The following is a 15,359-nucleotide window of genomic DNA, read 5'->3' as shown; positions in this document are numbered from 1 at the left end:
TGCTTCCCAATCTGCAAAATTTTGCTTTTTCATCCACTTAAAATGTTCTCTCTTTCCCTCCATGCAATTAAATCTTCCATATTTTAAAGGCTGACTTGAATTCAATGCTTTTCACAAGGCTATTCAGTCTTCTCCAGCCCATGTGGATAACCTTGACAGTCTCAGCTAGCGTTGGACTTATAGTGACAGCTATTTAACTAATTCTTGCATGGTACTATAACTGCCTTATATATGTTGGTTGTAGTTTTTCAGCGCCTTGAAGGCATCTACCATGGGTGGCAGACATTGTTGGTGCCCTGCCCAGTTCCCCTCAGTTTCTCAGATTCTGTTGGTATAAGTGGTGCCCCTTTGGTACACTTTCAAAGACCGGCACCCACAGATCTTCAGGGCACTGCCCTCAGACTGTTGGGACCACTTTGTCAATAAGTGCAGAGGGTCAGAAGTGCCTGGATGTTTTTTTTTATTCCTTTACCTTCTCCTCTTCCCTCTCCTACTTACCCTCCTGAAGCCATTAACCAATGACTGTTGGGTGAAAGCCCAGCAAATTTCCCTAGGTTTAGACATCTCTGAGGTGTAAGTTATAATTCAGCATTCCTTTACATAATCATGTTAAAGCCTACTCTCTGTGAGCCTTATGCCTCAAATCGCTTCTTTTTCCTCTTTCTCTCCTGCTTCCACTTTGATCTACCCTGGGAGCACTTCTTTTAAAATTAATTGTACACTCATTTTCATCCCAGTGTCTGCTTCTGGGAAATTCAAACTAAAATACCATATCATATATTTTCCATGCACTACATGTAGCACCTAATGTTATGTGGGATAGCTTAGTTTAAACCACAAGCAATTGCTGCTATTCAACTGTTTCTGACCAGTGAAGATGGTAGTGATCTAATAGTTGTGATCTAACAATTGTTGCTCAATATAGAATGATTGATCAAGAGGTAATTAATTACTTAACTTGGAGAAAAAGATTAGGCTAGATTTAGCAATTGTCTTTGTGAATTAAAAAAATTCATATAATAATAATAACATATAGGCATATACACAAATACAAAATAAAATTCATGATAAGCAACCATTTTATATCCACTTATAATGTGACAAAGGCAGGAAATAGGCTTAAATCAAGAAGATTTCTGGTGACTATTTGGAAAAACAAATATACTCTTGGATCACTGGAAGGCTTTTAATAACAAGAAAATCGTTGCTGGAGTCTGCAGTTTTAGTTAAAAAGATCCATTACATCAATGGCTTAATGTTATATAAACACAACAGCCAGATCATATCTATACTTTTTATTTTGGTATATAATGTTGTGAAAATTTATAGCTAAAACAGTTTCATAAGTTTTTTCACTGAAGTTTCTTATATAAGAGAGGCAACAATATTTTTTGTATAATTTAGTTATCATCCTGCCTAGATGTAGATACTGAATCTAATGGCCTCTGCAGGCTTTTTCCAGTCTTACAATGTGAGGCTGTTTCAAAAATTAATGAGGACATACTTATTCAACATCATCCTCTACTTTATTTTCACACTAAAGTAGGAAGCTTCAGTTCCCTGGCAGTTTAGTAATTAGACATTATTACAGCTGTGTTTTGAGATTGCTTTCTGGTCAGGGAATGGAAAATTTTCTGTTCCTAATATAAAAATATTTGACAGCCTCACTAAAAATACCTTTTGCATCAAAGGGAAAATTATTCATACAAAGTGTTTAATCTTGGACAATTAAATCTGTGAACTAATTGGTATTTAGTTAATTCGTTAAACAAATATTGATTGAGCACCTTACTGGGTAAAAAAAGTATTAGACAAAGCAAAATAGAGATGCAAAGGCTTATTATAAGGTTAAGTTTAAGGGCCTTTAAATCTAAATAAGTAGACATGTTTATAAATAATTACCATAAAAGACAGTATGGAAACAAGACTAGGACCAGTTTATCCACTGGAAAATATTAATGTAGAATAATACATCAGGTGAATATATTTCTCATACCTTTTAGAAATATCCCTTGATTACTTGTGTTCTTTAAGGAATAGATGTGTTTTGATAGATTCAAGCTGAAAACATCTCAAAATCAACTTTGCAGGTTACCACTGAGATTAATGAGGTTGAATAGTTTTGGAGAGAAACCACAATGCATGTTTCTTAAAGAATCCTTTTATTTACTTGATATTGTCCAAATGGCTTCATCTTTCTTTTCCCTTGATAATATATTTTCTCATTTCTTTTTTCTCTCTGTAGATATCTTCCATGAGCAAAAGGGCTATTAAATTCAAAGAAACCTGTGTTAGCACAAGATTCATTGACTTCAGAAAGTAGCATAAATCTGACTTTATCTTCTTAAATTCTATTTTTTTAAAAATTTTGGGCCCAAACAGGTGCAATATTGTAATACCTGCAGGAATAATGTGATGTGAAATCAATGAACTTTTCACAAGAAGCCTTGCTACTATGGTACTGGGCTTGAAGATATTGTATTATTTGCCAGGATAAACTACAACCCGGAGAAAAACAGATTTCATAGGAATTACCTTCACTCATGCAACTAAACAAGGCTAGGAAAAAATATGCATTTCTTCTAATAAATTCATAATCAATAATTTCAGATGGGTCCTTAAGATTACCAGTAATCATGTTCCCTAGTGCAGCCACTCCCCCACTGTCCTAGTTGACAATTTCCCAACTTATTTTTCCCTCAAACCTCCAACACATCCTTCCTCAATCTTTACCCTCACTTGATGAGTTTCTTCCACTTTCACTGAAATAAAAAATAAAATCAATTAGAAGATAATTTCCACAAGCTCATGCCATCCAATTCCCCACCTCCCTGCATTTAGGACCTGACACTCTACCTTCTTTCCTGTTAATATGAATGAATGTATGAATCATCTGTGCTTCTTGGTCAGGCCAGCCCTGCTTTGTCTGGTGAACCTCAACCCTCTCTTCTACTCAGGGACATGCTTTATTTACTCATCATCTTCTTGCATCACCAAGTTTTCCCCATCCACTGCATTAGCAAAAAATGTATTGTTATGTCTTCCATCTTAAAAAGAATAATGATTGTCTTTTCTCCACTTCCTCTTTCAGCTCCCACCCCATTTCTCTCCAAATGTTTATAGCAAAACTCTTTGAAAGAATTGTCTATATATAACTTCTGCATTCTCATCTCCCTGGCCTCGAAATGATTGTGTGTCCATTTTGTGTTGTGAAGAATATTTCCATATGGTTTCACTTGTTTAAAACTTAGCTTTTTATATAGTTGGTTTTTCTAGAATCTTCACAAAAATATATTCCACATGGTTCTGTATTTCATGAAATGCTAATTATTTTAAAATTTCCTCTGAATAATAAAAAAGTGCTAACACTGGCCCAAAGTGAATAGACTGTGCAAGGGTGTTTTTTTTTAAATGATAAGTTAATTTAAAAGGCAGAACTAGAAATTTTATTTCAAAAATGTGTGTATGTGATTTTACTCCCATCTCTTGGACTATAATTTTGTAATAGGGAATTGTTCTTTGGTTTGGGGTTTTGATTTCTCTTCCAGAGGAAGTTTCACTCAGTTTTCTCTCTCCCTCTATTTATGTGCTTGTGTGTGTATAATGCGTGTGAAGACAGGACCACACACAAGCACTAAATCACTGTCAAGGATTCTTGGTGGGTTTAATATCTGACTACAAAGCAAGATGCCAGCGCCTGAGTAAACTTTTCAGCAAATGCAGCTGAGAGGATAATGTCCCCTGGGTCTGAGCAGGGTGCTCAAATTTCCAAGATTTCCCCAAACCTGCTCCGCTGGGAGCCCCAGGAAACATCAGGTGCAGCTTCCTGTCCGGTATCGTTAACAGCTCCTGGAGGTGACCACTTTTTGAATGGGCATCCAGCCTCATGCACATAACGAAATATTTTAATGTTAAGAGAAAATGTTAACATGCTTAGAAGAGATCAATGCCACCGATGCCCTCATGATTTAGCAGTTTCATACTCAAGGGTGAAACTAGTCCGCATCCTCAGATACTGTGTCCAGTAAGACAAGACCACACGTACACGGGCCCCGCTCGCCTGTCCGCGGTGGCCCTACGTGTGCCCGTCCCGAGTGCGCTCGGAGCGCTCGGTGAGCACACCAGAGAGCACAGGAGGAGCTAACCGGTAGGGGAGAGCCCAGCTGCTGCTGGGAGGCTGGGCCGGTGGCGGCGGCCGGAGACAAGGAACCTGATGGCACCGACCCTCCCGCTCCCCTCTGCCGTCTCCTCCCTTCAGCCCGGGGTGCCTCCAGCATCCCAACCCCTGCGGCAAAGCCAACTCTGATTTTTTTAAAAAAAAGGCAGAAAGAAAAAAGCCCTCCCCTCCGCCCCCGCCCTCGCCCTCGCAGGCCCAGCAGCCCGGGTGGAGCGCGCCGCCGGAGCCGCGCGAGGTGAGGGGCCGCGTCCCCGCGGAGGGTGCGCGCCCCGCCCGCCGCCGCCGCCGCCGCAGCCGCCTCCGCAGCCGCAGCCGCAGCCGCAGCACCATGACCGCTCTGAGCGCCGGGGTTACAGGTTGGTCACGGCGCCGGAGGCCCGGGGGGGCGCGCCGGTCGCTCTGGCCCCGGCCGGGCCCAGGCGGGCCGGGGGCGGGGGGCGAGGGCCGGGCGCGGGGAGCCGAACGAGCGCCCCCCAGGCTGCGCGGGGAACGGGCGCGGGCGGCCGCGAAGCGCTCGCCTGCCCCCGCCGCGGGGTGCGCCTTCCCCGGCCTCGGGTGCGCGCCAGATGCCCCGGGCCGCCGGACCTCGGCCTGCCCCGCCGGCACCCGGGGGCCAGGTGCCTGCGGGTGAGGCGGATGCGCAGCGCTCCCCGGGGCCACCGCGCAGGTGTGCGGGCCGCCTGCCTCGGCAGGTTTCCGGGCCGGCCTTGCCCACCCCGCCGCCAGGCTCCGGCGCGTCGCTCTGCGCTTCTCGTCCCTTCTTTTACGAATTGGCCTGTTTGAGCGGCTGTCATTAGGGTGGCCACACGGCGAGCAAAGCAGGGTCCTGCCAGAGCCACCCGTTTTGTCATTGAGCCTTTAAGAGACCGGTGTGGGTCTCCTGGCTGGAAACTCAAGGCGGGCCCAGAGCCCTGCTCAGAGCTGTGTCTCTCGGACTCAGATTTTCCTCTTTAAGGGTAGCGTGATTACTCTGAACGCAGGTCCTGATAAATGCTTGAAATATCACAGGGTAAATCTTTCAATTTTAGGCATAATTGTTCAGAGAATATACGATCAAGGATGCGTGTTCAGACACACTCAGGTTCAGGCCTCGGAAGGATGTGGTGTTTTTGGTTTTGTTTTTTTTTGCGGTACGCGGGCCTCTCACTGTCGTGGCCTCTCCCGTTGCGGAGCACAGGCTCCGGACGCGCAGGCTCAGCGGCCGTGGCTCACGGGCCCAGCCGCTCCGCGGCACGTGGGATCTTCCCGGATCCGGGCACGAACCCGCGTCCCCTGCATCGGCAGGCGGACTCTCAACCGCTGCGCCACCAGGGAAGCCCGGAAGGATGTGTTTTTAATCTCATGTTTGTACAGTCATCAGCTAAGGCCTGAATTTCCCTGTCGGTGAGAGTTTGTGTACGAGGAGGTCCGGGTTGGCGAAGACCTTTAATAGGGATCAGAAAGTAACAGGTGGCTATTTTTAAAAAAAATTATGATTCATATTTTCATAGCTACAACCGTGACTTGAAATTAAATAGGAGAGGTTGGTCTATGGCAGTTATCCGCAAGGCAGATATAGAGCAGGAATGGTGTTTTTTTTTAACATTCAAAGATTAAGTTTCAACAGTTCTAAATAAAAATCATGGCTTCTCAATCCTCTACAACAACAGCAAAAATGTATTTCCTAATCGGTGGGCTTTCGTTCTGTGAGCCTTTGATGTTGGATTTTCCATTCATCTCTAGTATACTTGATCCAGCTATTGCTAAAACCAGAGTGAAGGAAAAGTCAAGTTTGAGAGAAAAATGAAAAAGTGAACAGGCTGGTTGGACCCACTTGGAGTTCACAGAAGATGTGACATTTTGGCAGGGTAGATGGTGAGCATACTAGGAGCTCTGCAAAAGTTGAAGACAAGCCGTGTGAAATGGTGGTAAACTTTAGCTATGACACAGTCAAAAGAGGAAAAATATTACACTCGTAAAAGAAAAAGTATCGACTTGAAATAGTAGCATTTGCTTGCGGTTTAGAGAATTGAAGTTTTGGGTACCATTTTTTTCTTCTTCTTTGGGTATGGCATTTCTTTGAAATGAGTTCCATTTGCTTCTCTTCTCTTCCCTGCATCTATTGTGAGTGTGTGTATGTGTGTGTACACTTGGGCAGGCATGTACATATTTGTTTCATCCTTTAACAATGATGCTGTGATAATTTTAGAATTTTCATGGCTATGTGACTATATCCCAGGGGAAGAGTCACAAGTTTGTGAAGAAAAAAAAGAAAACACATCTCCCCATAACATTGTATCCCAATGTAAACCAGGCGCTGGGCTAGGAGCTGGAGGTTCAATGAGGAAAAGAGATAGACAAGGACTTATGAATCTGTCAGGAAAGACAAATATGCAATCAAGTGAGGAGACAATGAGATAGCCTATTTTCTAGTTTTGATTTGGAAACTATGACCTTCAGTCTAAAGAAATTATAAATTGACCCCCCCCAGTATCAACGTTTTGGAGGTTGTTGTGTTATATGATTCTTAACTGTCTCAAGGACTTGTGCAAGAAGTTTTTACACCTTCAAAACTCGTTGTGTGCAAACTTTTAACATTTTAAAATTAATCCTTTCAATTAAAAATAATTAGATATGAAAGAAATGACAGAAATGATTGTGAAAAGAAAATAAACAACCATAGTCCCAATAACCTAATACAAAAGATTGTACTATCTGTGTATTTTTAAGACTATATGACTCTTGTGTAGCTGTGGTCATGTGTTGTACATTTTTTATGCTGTTTTTTCATTTATTATTTGTCATAAGTATTTTTCATGTTTCTGTACAGTTTTCTTCCTTAAAAAATTATAAATGGCTATATAAGACTATGCCCTATGAATATAGGCTCACTTAACATGGCTATAACACTATCATTGGATATTTGCTGTTTCCAGCTTTTCATCATCATAAATAATGTCCTGATAGATAGTTAGAGTATAGGGATTTATTTCTATTGGAAGTTATTATTTTTCATGATAAATTCCAAATAGTGATATTCCTGGAAAAAATGGATTATCTAAATTTTTAAGTAGATATATATTATATATAAATTTATGGAAATATATATAATATATATTATAGGTTACGGATATGTATATAGCTCCAAGTTGGCTTTCTAAAGGTTATAATTCTGAATAAGATGATTTATATGCTTTCTGAGGTAAATCTGCCTTCTTTTTAGTATTTGTGGATCATCTTCCCTCTTTTACAGGAATAATAGAAGATAAAATATCTTGGATTTATGACCTTTGCACTATATAAAGACTTGACCTTTAACAAATTCATCTGAAATCCAGCTGATAAAATATGACTCTTAGAGTAAAATCAAAGTAGGAATGCTATAAAAGTTGTAAAGTTGAATAAAAAGAGTAAGTAAATGCTAGGTCTTTTAGGAAAAAGTGATTTTTGAGCTCAGGTGTCTAATTCTGCTTTTTGCTTTCCTACTCAGACTTCAAATAAATGATCAAAGGAATTTATATAGTGAGAAATCTGTGCCCTAAAGGTACAGAGAGAAGAAGGCCGTTGGTTCCTAGGCTGTCAACCCTAAGGCATTTCTTTTAGATTCAGTACTGATGGAACTGGGCTCATGAAACTGATGGGTAAAACTAAGGTTCAGGTCACAATTCCCTTTCTCAGAGATTTGTACAAAAAATAAGTAACAGAGCTTCTGCAGAAGCCCTTAATGTGAAGGGGTGAAGGTTAAAGATGGAGCATTCTGTTGGTAAGAATTCATTGACTTCTGAGGCAGTTTCTCCATGAGACCCCAGGGCAAGGGCAGCCACACCAAACAGAATGTGCTCAGATGACAGGGACTGACCCTGTGAGTCCAGAGGTTGGGACAGGAGATGGGGTTCCGGGGAGGGAGTCCAGGAGAATTAGAAGTATGAGGAGTCAGAACACTGCAGCCAAGGGAATCATTTATGCAGAGATCAAGAGTGAGACTTATCTCCAGTTATGCAAAGGAAGGAGATGAAAAGAGGACTTTGTATGGGGCAAGGATGCTATATGTGGAAGACTGCTAACACAGACACCCAAATCAGTGCCTCTTCCTGATGGGGAGAACAGAGCAAATGGAACACAGGCCTTGTTCTAAGGGAAATATAATAATTATTTTGTTTTAGATGGAAAAATATTCAGTTGAAGATGGGTTATCATGGACCAGGAAAAATTAATTAAAAGTAGCCCACATGTAGATCTAGCCTGGTGAACACTTTGAATTTGAAAAATAAAAAAAGGAAAATATTCCATCAGTATTTTTATCAAGTTGAAAAAAACTATTCACAAGGGAAAATTTAGACTAGCTTCATTCTCCTCCTCCAAAATGAAAGGATCAGTAAAATAATATACTGAAAATGTGTAATTCTGAAAAATAGCAGAAGACTGTTCTCTTACGATACTAGTATGGCTCAAAATGAAATATAAAAAAGATGAAGAAATACATATTAGGCGCCTGCTACCAAAAGAAATAAAAGGTGAGGTAGAAGTATGTAAAAACAATAGTTCAAAAAATAATTAAATGAGAAAAAACACCTTATAATAATAAAAGTTGCTGTCTTTAATAAAGTTATAATTACAAGCTTTCTATATATAACACATATACTAATTATCATAGCATTATAGTGTAGATAGCCAAAAGTATTCTTGTGTGTATTCATTTTGGGCAACGTGGTCCTTAGATGTAGTATTTCCTCAAAAGGTCTGTGACCTACGATGGGATAGGGAAGCAGCATTTCAGCTTAGGAAGTAAAGAAAACAACAGAACAGAACTAGAGAGGTGAAGAAAGAGGAGAATGTTTAAAAACATGAATGAATTCATGATGAAATAGAAAAGCTGTAGATCTGATAGAAAAAAAATAAAGCCCAGCATTCCAGTCTTTAAGGCCTATTAATGGATAGCTATCTATAGGAGGCATCAGTGTGCCAAGAACTAAGAATGAGGTCAAGAAGGAGAAAAATAAGAATGGGGGCCAATGAAGGAAAGTGTTGGAGAAACTTTTGGGCATGAAATTCTAAGGATGGGTAACTGACCTCAGACTACAAGAATGGAAAAGGAGAGGTGGATGGTGATTTATCAATAGAACAAATGCTAACAGAACTTGGTGTCTGAACCAACAGAATGAAAGGGAGGGGTGGGTGAGGAGTGAATGCAGGACCTCAGGCTTGGGTGATTGTGGGCATTTTTGCTCCTATTTGTAATGCCTAGGTAGAACAGCTAATCACTTCTTTATCTTTCAGTTAACTGTATCTGCAGGTTAAATCCTTTGCTTCTTTATTTCTTTATTAGTTCTTTATTGTTATTATGAAATCCACAGGAGATCAGCTTCACGTATCACGTTTGGAGTAGAGGAAGGATTTTTTTTTGAATTACTTATTATTTCTGAAAAGTACAAATTATGGAGGCCTGTGTCAGACAAGATACAAATTTGTATCAGACAAGATACGTCAGTGATGGCTTAAAATACTATTGAGTATATGTTATAAAATTTGCCTGGGGTAGAAAAAAAGGTAATTCAAGTATGGAAACTTCCTTGGCTATTCCTCCCAGGAGCTGAAGCTCAGAGAATGAGATAAATATTGTAAATAAGGAATTTAAATTTTCAGAACTAGAGCTTGTTGGATTAGTCTTTCTGTTTCTCTCAATTCCACATGTCAATACTTTGTGGAGAAAAGAAATTTTAAACTCTGGGGAGCCTCAAAACAATTTTCTACTTTTTTTTAAGTAAAAATTGAAAGCAATGTTAAAAGCTAGTTAGTTCAACTAGACAAAGTGTTTTTGCTTTGTTCCTTTCAAGAAATGAATAGCCATATTCTAGACTAGAAAATTATAGTAGAAAAGTCAAGGAAAAACCAAATTTCTTAGTTGTCTTCTCATAAGACAAAAATGTATTCTTGTGTATCAAATATATTCAAATATATTTAAATATATCAAATATATTTTTGTGGAAAATTCTGAAGTTCTCTGAGGAAAACTTAGAATATACTTTATATACATTCAGTTATAGATCAAAATTTTTGTCTCAGATTTCTATTTTACCTTTATTGTTTATACCAGTCTCTCTTATTTTTTTTCGCAAACAACCAGTCTTGACTATCACCTGTAATTTCCGTAGTGTCAAAATGCTCTTCTGAGCATCTAGACCAGTGGTTCCATCACTATTGGGGCCAGCACTGGGAGAGTGTGTTAAGAATCACCTGGGGGGTGTTTTTTAAAAGCACCATTTCCCATACTTTACCCTGCAAGGTTCTGTTTTAATATGTCTGAGGTGAAAGATGCCCCTGGTTGACAGTGTTCCCCAATGATTCAGATGTTAACCATCTTTGGAAACTACTAGTTTAAAACATTCACCATTGTCCAAATTTTTTGAATTCATATTACAAAATTAAACAACCACACACATACATAAATAGATAGCTCCTTTTCATTTTTCATACTATTTAACTACTAGATGGAAAAGTTTTGAAAACCACCATTTTAACCATCCATCTTCTTTGTCCAACCATTGCAAATTCATTACAAGGTTAATTAACTACAATCAAAAGAGATAATCTCCTTTTCTGATCTTTCATAATATTTAAATGATAGTAGCAGTTTCTTAAAATAATATGCCCGTCATTGGACTATTGGATGATGAAAATCCATGAAACTTCTGCCACGACCTGGAGGAAACTGGACCTTTCTAAAAAAAATTATACCATCAGGCTGTGGTGATTTTTAACTCTGATATTCTTTTCTTAAAAATTTCTTACACCTACCTTGTACCCAGAATAACTCACAAAATTAAAAATGCATATCCTTTCTAAACTTGGAGTCAAAGGCTAGGGCTTGTTGAAAGGATGACTGAATTATCTTGAGTAGAGAGGTTGGAAAGAGGTTGGTCAGCCTACATGTGTGAGCTGATTGCCTCATTTTGTAATCAATACAGTGATTTAGGAGACAAATACAACTTCTAACCCTCTCCTACTGATGGGCTGTTTTAGTTTGGCACGAGGGTGCTGTGGTGTTGGGACATCATAGTCTATCCTGAATTCCTTTACCAAATTAGTAATTTTTAAAGGTCAAAGAAAATTCAATTTTCACAATTAAAAATGAAACAGAACTGAATCTTTGAGGAAGTAATGACACTGTTTTGAAGTATTTGTAGAAAGAACTAGAAAAAAATATGCTGCTTTTCTTTGGGGATTTAGGAAGTAGACTCAGTATAAAAAGTAGGGAACCATTTTCTGTTTTTAATCAGTGTGTTGACAAAAGGAAACGAGAAAAGAAGAGCCTGCGGTTGGAGATGGCCCTTTGAAATGTTTAGCTTCCTCTGTTTGGTGGCCCATCTTGGGTGGCTCTTGCTATCCTGCTGAGACTGGACCACGCATGTAACACTGTTTTTGCAAGGCTGCATCCCGATTTAGCTAGGGCCAAGATGTAGATGAGAAAGCACCCAAATGAAAAGTGCATTTGGAGAGAGAGAGGCAGAGAGATACAGAAAGAGAGATTGCTGCTGTGATCTGGGGTCCAGTTTTAACGATGTTTTAGTTTGCCTGCTAAGTGATGTGCTCTGCTGTTGCTAAGGCAGACCTAGGACTCAGGCAGCTGCCTGCCTTTCCTCCAACCACTAGGAACCAATTAGAAGAAAAGATGCATCGCATTGGGCCAATTAAGTTTCAGGAGCAAAGGGTACTTTGGGAACAGGAGACACTTGCCCCGGGGGCATTGCAGTCTAGATGCTGCCTTGCTCTAATTTAGTTTCACTACTCAGACTTGGGAGAGGCCAGAACTTGGAGACTCCCCATCTCTGCTCACTGGGGAAAGAGAAAGTTCTATTCACAAAGCCCTGGAAAGGTCAGGTTGAAAGACAAGGACAATTAAATATCATGGGGGTAAAGGTCAGAAAGTGACCTTGGGTGAGGCATTCACCTTCTGTAAACTTCATTGTCATCTGTAAATTCATTGTCATCTGTAAAAGAGGAATAACAGAGACACCTGCTTTATTGGGGTGTGGGGAGCAGTTGATGAGATAATCCACTTAAACCTCTTAGCCTCACACATGATAAATCCTCAGCAAATGTCAGCTGTCATTTGTTTATGCTTAAAAACTGATGATTTTCATATTTTACTTGTCTTAAAGAAATTACAATGAAATTCATCACTGTTGCAAAACATTTGAATTGTACAAAAGTTCTTGAAGTTAAAAAGTAAGTCAAATTCTCTGCCCATTCTCTCCCTCCCTCCCCTACCTCTGTTCTCCCAACAAAATGGACTCCCTGGGTTCTAAACTTGCTTCCAGTTCATGTGGATCTGGGCAAGCTTGCCTCAGACTTTTAATCTGTACAATGGGAATAATACTAAAAACTATATCAAAGAGGTATTACGACCTTGGAATAGTGCCTGGCACAGAGCCAGCTTTTGATAAATGTTTGCTCTCATCTTTCAAGTGAAAAAATAAAAAAAAAGAATGCATAATGCTTAAGCTTGATTCTCTTCTAAAATTATGGACAGTAATTTACAGACCACCATGCTACCCTGAGTTGATAAAATGTATAAAATTATGAGCAGCTTCAAGAGTGTGTTAAGAAATTGTATCATTGGAAGTCTCTTGGGAGGTAATCTATTGCAAACTCCCAGATGGAATAGAAGTCCTTTCTGCAAACTCCACGATGTGTGGAGAATATCCAGAAAGAAGTGTACCATTTCTTGGGATGGCCGATCACATTATATTAGAAACTTTTAGATTAAACGGTTCTTTTGCTGAATAAACAGCTACCACTTGCTAACTTCTGATTGGTAGCTTCTATTTAGTCTGGATTTCCCTTGCTCGAAGAACAAAGAACACTACAAAATAGAATCACAACCCTGACAGTGCCCTGAGCTTTGCATTTTGACTATGACAGAAGGACTTCTCTCAATAAAGCTCTTCTTTCTGCCCTAATGTAATCTCTGCAGAAAAACATACACTCTTTTACCCATGTATCATAAGTCAGATCTGTTTTCTATTTTTCATGTTCTCAGCACATTCGGTCAAGAATTTATGAGACTAAAACTAACTCTAAGAAATGAAGAACTCTGTCATCCTTAGGAAGTTAAGACAGCTGTCTCTTTACTACATGATGTACGATTATCAGATGGGAGTTAGTAAATGCTTCTTTATGTGTTTTTTTTTTCCCCACAATTTAGACAAAAGATAAAAGCATAATAGACTATTTCTAGGATTCATCCTTATGGAAAAAGGCTGGATACACGGATAATAACTTCAGCTATCTGAAAGTGACATTTAGATAGATTTGATGAGGCGTTTGATGATTTCTTACCAGAAAAAAAAAATCGACACATTTTTATAAATATGTGGCTGGAATAACTATAATGTGACTCATATAATACAAATGGATTCAGTTTTAAGAGAGGAGAATGTCTGTAGTATTTTCGCAAACAATAATCAATGCTAAGAGAGTTTAGAATTACAAGGTTGTATGATTAGAAAGTGTTGAGGGACTTCCCTAGGGGCACAGTGGTTAAGCCTCTGAGCTCCCAATGCAGGGGGCCTGGGTTCGATCCCTGGTCAAGGAACTAGATGTCGCAACTCAGACCTCACGAGCCACAACTAAGACCCAGTGCAACCAAATAAATAATTTTTTTTTAATCACGCTTTAAAAAAAAAAAAAGAAAAAATGTTGAAAAGTAGGGTTTTTTTTAATTATCTATTTTATAATGTACTTAATTTTTAATTTAATAGTTCCGTGAATCACTTTGTCTTGGTTCATATCCTGGCTCATCTCTGTACCTAAATTTCTTGATCTGTGAAGTGGTTCTTGTAAGAATCGAATGACATGATATGTGACATGCTTAGAACCAGGCCTGGCACGGGATAAGCCCTTAGTAAACATTTGTGTGGGAAGGAGTCTTTTACATGGCGGTCAGCTTAATTTGAAAGGAAATCAACTTATGAGCTCACTACTTTACCATGGGGAACTTCTGCGTCTTCCAAAGCATTTCATCTCCTTTTTGTGGGTTGTTTGGTAGATTTCTCTGTGTGTGTGTGTGTGTGTTTGAGGATTGTTTTCCTTTTTATAAAGCATTCAGATTGTAAGAATCGAATGACATGATATGTGACATACTTAGAACCAGGCCTGGCACGGGATAAGCCCTTAGTAAACATTTGTGTGGGAAGGAGTCTTTTACATGGCGGTCAGCTTAATTTGAAAGGAAATCAACTTATGAGCTCACTACTTTACCATGGGGAACTTCTGTGTCTTCCAAAGCATTTCATCTCCTTTTTGTGGGTTGTTTGGTAGATTTCTCTCTCTCTGTGTGTGTGTGTGTGTATTTGAGGATTGTTTTCCTTTTTATAAAGCATTCAGACTAGGGAATATCTCTTCAGTTTTACATCACATTCTACCTATATCACTTTCCCTTAAGCACTGTTGATTGTTAAGATCAAGAGGCAGAGCATCACTGAACAGGAAACCCCGGGGTCGCCGGGGTCCAGCGTGGGAAAGCACCACGTGCCAGGCTGTCAAGGCTGTAAGAGGCGGGCTCGTGGAGGTAGGTGCAGGGTGCCCAGGCAGCACGGGACACCCGTCCTCGGTGCCCAGAGCCGAGCACTGAGTTGATCTGGGCTTGAAGAACTAGAGGACAAGTTTCAGACCCTCGAGATGGGGAGACAGGACACTCAGCTGGGCAGAGAGAGGTGCCGTCACCCCAGGCTCTGAGGCTCCAGGGTACCCGGGAGTTGGAGGAAGGGCCAGTGCTGGGTTAAGTGTGAGGCAAGGCAGAAGGGTTTAGGGTAACAGAAAACAAGACAGAAATAGTGGGGTTTTCCTCCTAATTTAAAACCACGGCATAAAATGTTATGATTGTGTATTCATTTGTTCTGAATGGACATGTCCTCTGTCAGGAAGAAAATTGGGCCAGACAAAAACAGACAGTCTAACTTTAAAAACCAATGACATTTGTCAGCTCCAGCTTGAGGAATAAGCATCCCCTTTGGTCTTGACATTGTTATTATGACGCGCTGAAGTACAGTGGAAGCTTTTAATGTGCGTACACCAGGCATATGGGGAAAGGCAGGAAACTCTTCTTGTTCCTGTGGAGATATATAGGGTGGTTTGTTGTTTGGGGTTCTGTGGCCATTTTAAAAAAGAGGGAGGGCTTCCCTGGTGGCGCAGTGGTTGCGCG

At 40.0% G+C, this 15,359-nt stretch overlaps 1 protein-coding gene across 4 annotated transcripts in view; it reads left to right on the top strand.

Annotated features, from left to right (window-relative positions):
* The first annotated feature begins 4,457 nt into the window (after positions 1-4,457).
* Positions 4,458-15,359, top strand: part of NALCN (sodium leak channel, non-selective) — a 318,984-nt gene continuing 308,082 nt past the window's right edge. For all 4 annotated transcript variants that reach the window (XR_003682527.2, XM_028497339.2, XM_028497338.2 and 1 more), the window contains exon 1: positions 4,458-4,533. The gene's annotated coding sequence lies outside the window, so the exon portion shown is untranslated. The remainder of the gene's footprint in view (positions 4,534-15,359) is intronic.

Source organism: Physeter macrocephalus, chromosome 13, assembly GCF_002837175.3.
Source record: "Physeter macrocephalus isolate SW-GA chromosome 13, ASM283717v5, whole genome shotgun sequence".
Classification (NCBI taxonomy): Eukaryota; Metazoa; Chordata; class Mammalia; order Artiodactyla; family Physeteridae; genus Physeter; species Physeter macrocephalus.
The sequence above is the reverse complement of the archived record's forward strand: the minus strand, read 5'-3'. Positions and strand labels throughout refer to the sequence as shown.